A 6,316-nucleotide genomic window follows, 5' to 3' on the forward strand; every position below is an offset into this window, starting at 1 on the left:
AGAAGGTCTTATAATCACAGATTCCTAGAACAGAATATATAGCATGCCATACAAGGCAACATGGAGAAACACGAGAGTCAATCATGAGGTAGAGTAATAATGGGGAAAATAAAGGTAAGAATATTTATTGTGGTTTTCTTGGAAGAAATATTTGTGACAGGGTAAACAGGTTTAGGACTGGCTACTTTGAATAATTTCAGTGGTTCAGGAATAGAAGTTATCCAGGACTGGTTGAATATGAAAATCTGATAGATGACATGGTTGGTGATACTGATTCTAGAATTGTTGGTTTACAAATGAAAGGGGTACTCACAGCTGAGTTGTTTGCTATCTCTAGGAATTCAGCTAACTCTGAGGGAAGCAGACACTCTAAGGTCAAGAAGATTCCAGATGCCAAAGTATCCAATACAGAAACTAGAAAAATTAAATTAAATTTGCCAATTAAAAAACAAATAGACTGAATACATTTTTGAAAAGATGTAATCCACCTTCACACTTTCTAAAGCAGATTCTTTTTCTGTTTTTCTCTAAAGAGAAGGCAGACTTAAGATTCAAAGATACAGATAAGTTAAAATTATGATGAACTTTCCTTGAAAAATTTTATAGAGATAAAAAGGACATTATATACTGATAAATGACAATTTATCAAAATGATATTACAATTGTTGCTGGGCATGGTGGCACATGGTTATAATTCTAGCAGCTCAGGAAGCTGAGGCAGGAGGAATGCAGTTTCAAAGACAGCCTCAGCAAATTAGGAAGGCTGTAAGCAACCAAGTGAGACCATATCTCGAGATAAAAAAATAAAAAGGGCTGGGGATGTGGCTTCAGTAGTTAAGTGCCCTTGCTTAACCAGTCAGATATTAAGATATAATAATTGTAAACAGACACAAACACACACACACACACACAAAACAGAGACCCAAAATAAGTGAAGCAAAAACTGATAAATTAAAGGGAGAAATGGACAGTTCTATAACAATACTTGGAATTTCAACAGCTTACACTCAATAATGGAAGTAACAACTAGACAGAAAATCAATAAGGAAAGGGAGAACTTGAACAATGCTATAAGCCAACTAGTCTTAATAGATATACACAAAATATCCCATCACACAACAGAATAGTACACATTTTTCTCAAGTGTACATGGAGCATTACGTAGAACAGACCATATTGAGTTCAGAAAATAAACCTCAATAAAATTTAAAAGAATACAATCATACAAAGTATTTTCTCCAACCACAGTGGAGACAATCTTGAAACCAAAAACAAACTGAAAAGTGGAAATTTCACATATGTGAATATTCAACACCACAATTTTTGGGTGAGGGAACTGTGGATTGATCTACCCTCCCAGTCATTTTTTACTTATTCTTTTAAATTTTAAGACAGGTCTTTATAGTTACTGAGGGTCTCACTAAGTTGCTGAGGCTGACCTTGAACTTGTGATCCTCATGCCTCAGCCTCCCAAGTTTCCAGGGATTGCAGGCATACACCACCACTCCTGGCTTAAACACCATGTCCGTTAAAAAACAATGGATCAAGGGCTGGGGATATAGCTCAGTTGGCAGAGTGCTTGCCTCTCAAGCACAAGGCCCAGTGCTGCCAAAAAAGAAAAAAAAATATATAAAAGAATGAATTGAAACTAGAAAATACTTTAATATGACTGAAAATGAAAATACAACTTAAAAACTTGTGGGAGGCAGCAAATTAGCTCTGGGGGGTGGGGGGGTTATAGGTTTAAACAGTTACATTAAAAAAAAAGGAAGGGGCTGGAGTTATGGCTCAGAGGTAGAGTGCTTGCCTAGCACATGTGAGACACTGGGTTCGATTCTCAGCACCACATAAATAAACCCTGCATTTAAAAAAAAAAGAAAGCTTCCCAGACAATAAACTAACTTTGGCCTGGGCATATAGCTCAGTTGGTAGAGTGCTTGCCTGTCGAGCATAAGGCCCTGGGTTCAATCCCCAGCACCGCAAAAAAAAAAAGAACAAACTAACTTTATGCCTAAAGGAACTAGAAAAAGAAGAGCAAACTAAACCTAAAGTTGATAGAAGGAAGAAAATAATAGAAATTAGGGCAAAGATAAATAATACAGAAAGAGTGACTTTACCAAGATGGAAGAGTAGGAAGCTCTGGACCACCACTTCCCCCATTCCTTCCACAAACATGGCTACAGCAAAAATTCACAGACATATTTCCTTTGTGAGAAATCAAAAACTAATTGAAATTGTCTTGCACCCCGAAAGAATGCAAAAGCAGACCCAAAGAAGGTGGTCAGGAGATTTGGAACACCTTCTCCCCAGATGCCCTGCCCCTGGCACAGTGCCATGTAATCAGGAAGAAACGTCCTAGCTCCCAACTCTGCCCAGCAGGTGGAAGGGGCTACTTTATGTCTATCGCATTTACTTTTCCAGGGGATTCTTTAGAGGACTGGCTTTTGTCTTGCATATCTTGGATCTCTGACTGGTTCAGCAAAATCTAGCTCCCTAGAGGAGAAGGGAGGTGATAGCTTTGGCTAGTGTCACCATTAATCTTTTTCCCTGCTAAGCACAGAGCTAGATGATGAAAAGTTCCAGCTCTCAGCTTCCCTTTAGGGAGGAAAAGACTTGACCATTCATTCTGTATCCCCAACTTCTCTGGGGCTGCCCAAAAAAATGGCTTTATATTGCAAGACCTGGAGATCTGACAGGTCTGATCTAGCTGCCTAGAGTAGAAGGAAATGGAGGTGGTAACTTGGACTAGGAGACACTATTGGTTCTCCCCTAACCACACAGCTCTGTTCAGAGTGAAACAAGGCAAAACTATAGTTACCTGCTTCACCAGGGGGAGGGAAAGTGTTGATATAGGTCCCTTTAATCTAGTTAGGCCGACTGGTGGGGGGGTCTTCTCCTGCACATGGCTAGTCTGTGAAGAATAAGAAAGGAAGGTGCTTTGCTCAGTGCTAGATACCAACACAGTGAGTCAAAACAATAAATGTTTTAGGAGAAAAACAGGGATAAATCTTCATCACCTTATATTTGGCAAAGAATCTTAGGAATGACACCAAAACCACAAATAACATGAAAAAATAGATAAGCTGGACTTTATCCAGATTTAAAACTTTCATATACCAAAGGAAATCATTTAGGAATTCAAAAGGCAACCTACAGAATAGGAGAGAACATTACAAATCACAAATCTGATAAAGGTCTAGTTTCCAGAATATTAAAAAAAATCTCACGAGTCAATAAAAAATATGTAAATGATATGAAATTTTACACTGGCAAAGGACTTTATTTAATAGACATGTCCTCCCACCTCCCAGGAAACTTTGATGCAATTCAAGTGGCCCATAGACTTCATCAGCTGAGAACACACGATCTAGGTTAATCAATCTGGTCAGCATGTTAGAGTTCCCTGAATATTGACCTATGCCTTGCTGAGAGGTCCTGTAAGCCAGAGAATACAATAGTCAGGGTCCAGAGAAGCCCTAAGCCCTGTGAGTAAGGATAACCAACAAGCTTGCCTGGGGTTGAGGAAGACAGTGTGCAGAATTTCCCCTAACCATAGGAAGGCAAATTTCAGTCACAGCTCAGTAATATCACCTGTGGCCCCTTGTATTGGAGGTTAATTGAAAGGTCTTAGACACAGCATGGGTGAGGGATACTGTAAGCTACATGTTCTAGGTCAGAAGAATTTATTTTTCAACACTTGAAAACTTTTATTATATATGCAGCCAATAAAAATACTTTGTACTTGGTACATGTTCATACAATGAAGGCAATATCTCTCTACTGAAACAAATAGTTTTCTTCAGAAAACATGATTTTTTCTTACCTTGAATATTTTCTTTCACCAAATAATAAAAAGGTGTATTAGAATTTTGATTATTAGAATAAAAGAAGTTGACAGGGAAAAGAGAAATGAAAGAAAAAGTAAAATAGTGTTTTCTTTTTTAAATTTGTTGTGCAGGGGATTGAACCCAGGGCTTCATGAATGTTAGGCAAATCCTCTATCACTGAGCCACATCCCCTGCTGAAAAAGAAAAATATTAAAAAGAAAATCCTTACTTTTGAATTCCACTCATCCTATCTTGACATCCTACTCAGTATTAATTCCAAATATGTCCAAAAAAAGGCAAAATAAGTATAACTGACTATTGAGAAAAGTAAAAGTAAACATAGGAGGTAGATGCCTTAAGGACGAATGATAGAAAAAAATTGTCAGAGAATGTGTACAACTAGCCACTAGCCCTGAAAAAAACTATACCTCCTACATTGTAAACAGAGTCAGGAAAATGAAATGTTATGGGTAGAAGGTGTCACTTTTTTTCCCCCCAGAGGGTTTTTTGTTGTTGTTTTTTTTTTTGTGGAACCAACCTAGATGTCCTTCAACTGATGAATGGATAAAGAAACTGTGGCATATATATACAATGGAATATTACTCCACCATAAAGAATGATAAAATTATGGCATTTGCAGGCAAATGGATGAAATTGGAGAATATCATGCTAAGTGAGATAAGCCAATCTCAAAGAACCAAAGAACCAAAGAATGAGAAGGTGTCACTTTTGATCTCTCAAATTTGCAAAAGACAAAAATGGGTGTTGTGGTGTTGGGCAGAAAGTGAAATGAGAGGGCAGAGATGATGTGAGTGGAAATTGGTAACTGGCTAACACTGGTGACATGGACCTCCTACAATCAAACTGTGTTGAAGTACTTCAAGTCCTATGAATAATTTCAGATATTACTTTCTTGTTCTTCTGGAGACAAGAAAAGAAATGGAAAGAGTAGATGAGTGTTCTAAAAACCTACATAAGCTTGGTAACAAAATGTGACAAGGGCATTATTTTCTAAATTTTTTTAAATTTGTTTTTATTAGTTATACTTGACAGTAGAATATATTTTGACATACATATATGGAGTATAAGTTCCCATTCTTCTGGTTGTACATGGTGTGTAGTTACATTGGTCATATATTCATTTATGCACATCAGAAGGTAAAGTCTGATTTTTCTACTGTCTTTCCTGTGACATGACATTATAAGAAAGGAAAATCATAGGTAGATCTCTTTTCTGAAAGACTATGCAAAAAGTCTAAACAAATATTTTTAAATCAAAGCCATCAACCATCAAGGTGTATGCACTGTGTGTGCATGTGTGTATATACTGCTGATATGGTATGCCAAAAATATTAATTACATAGTGAACAGAAAGACACCAGAGAAATAAACCATAATATGGCTGTGATTGGAACATTATACATAGTATGAACATAATTAACCATATTTAGGAGTTCTGAGATAGTTTTCAATATCCTAATATTTCTGAAATTGGAATGTATTTTACAATGGGTGTTCATATTTATATTGTAGTAAAAAGAGTACTGAAATTAAATGATGCATCTTACAACTGAGGACATTCTTTTTGGTATCATCCCTGGTACCAAAGGGGGACTTAACCACTGAGCCACATCCCCAACCCTTTTTATGTTTTATTTGAGACAGGGTCTGGCTAAGTTGCTTACAGCCTCACTAAGTTGCTGAGGCTGGCTTTGAAATTGTGATCCTCCTGCCTCAGCCTCCCAAGCTGATGGGATTATAGGCATGTGTCACCAGGCCGGGCTTTGAGGATATTTTTTTATTTGAGGAAATATGAAATGTTTTTAGATGTGTAAAATAGACCTACAGGAGTTTTTCCTCCTGATACCCACAATGGCTGACAACAACAATGTATTCTGCAATTCACTTCTATTCAGTTCTGATACTATCCATGCAGAGTTGGCACCCAATTCGAGTTTTTAGGGTTTAGTACTACAATATTACCTCCTCTCCCTTCAGATGCCATGCAAAACACACAGTCCCAATATTACATTCTTCTCTCTGACTTGGCAACAAACCCACCTCTTTCATTTTCTTTCTTTTTTTTTTATTCAACACTGACATTTTATTTTCTGAAGTTTATCATTTTTACAAAACAAAACAAAAAACAAAGAGCAGGTATCAAAAACAGCATAGTTTAAAGAATTTCTGCATCAGTTTTCACATAAGTCAGTGATTATGAAACTGGTAGCCAATGTAAATACTAAACACAGGCTAATTTCCCTCTTGGTCATATGTTTTTGGGTGGTTTGTTTTGGAGCTATTCTGTAATAATAGCTTTTTATGAGCACCGGTCACTTTTTGAGAACCGATTTGGTTTGCCCAAAAAGTAAACAATTTTTTGCTGTGTAGCATTTTCTTTTTTTAAAAAACACTGAGCTGAACACAGAATATGTAATTTGTTTGGATCTGAACCAAATCTTTTGAAATCCTAATTACCCTGAAGAACA

The sequence above is a fragment of the Sciurus carolinensis genome, chromosome X, assembly GCF_902686445.1.
Source record: "Sciurus carolinensis chromosome X, mSciCar1.2, whole genome shotgun sequence".
In the NCBI taxonomy this organism is placed as follows: Eukaryota; Metazoa; Chordata; class Mammalia; order Rodentia; family Sciuridae; genus Sciurus; species Sciurus carolinensis.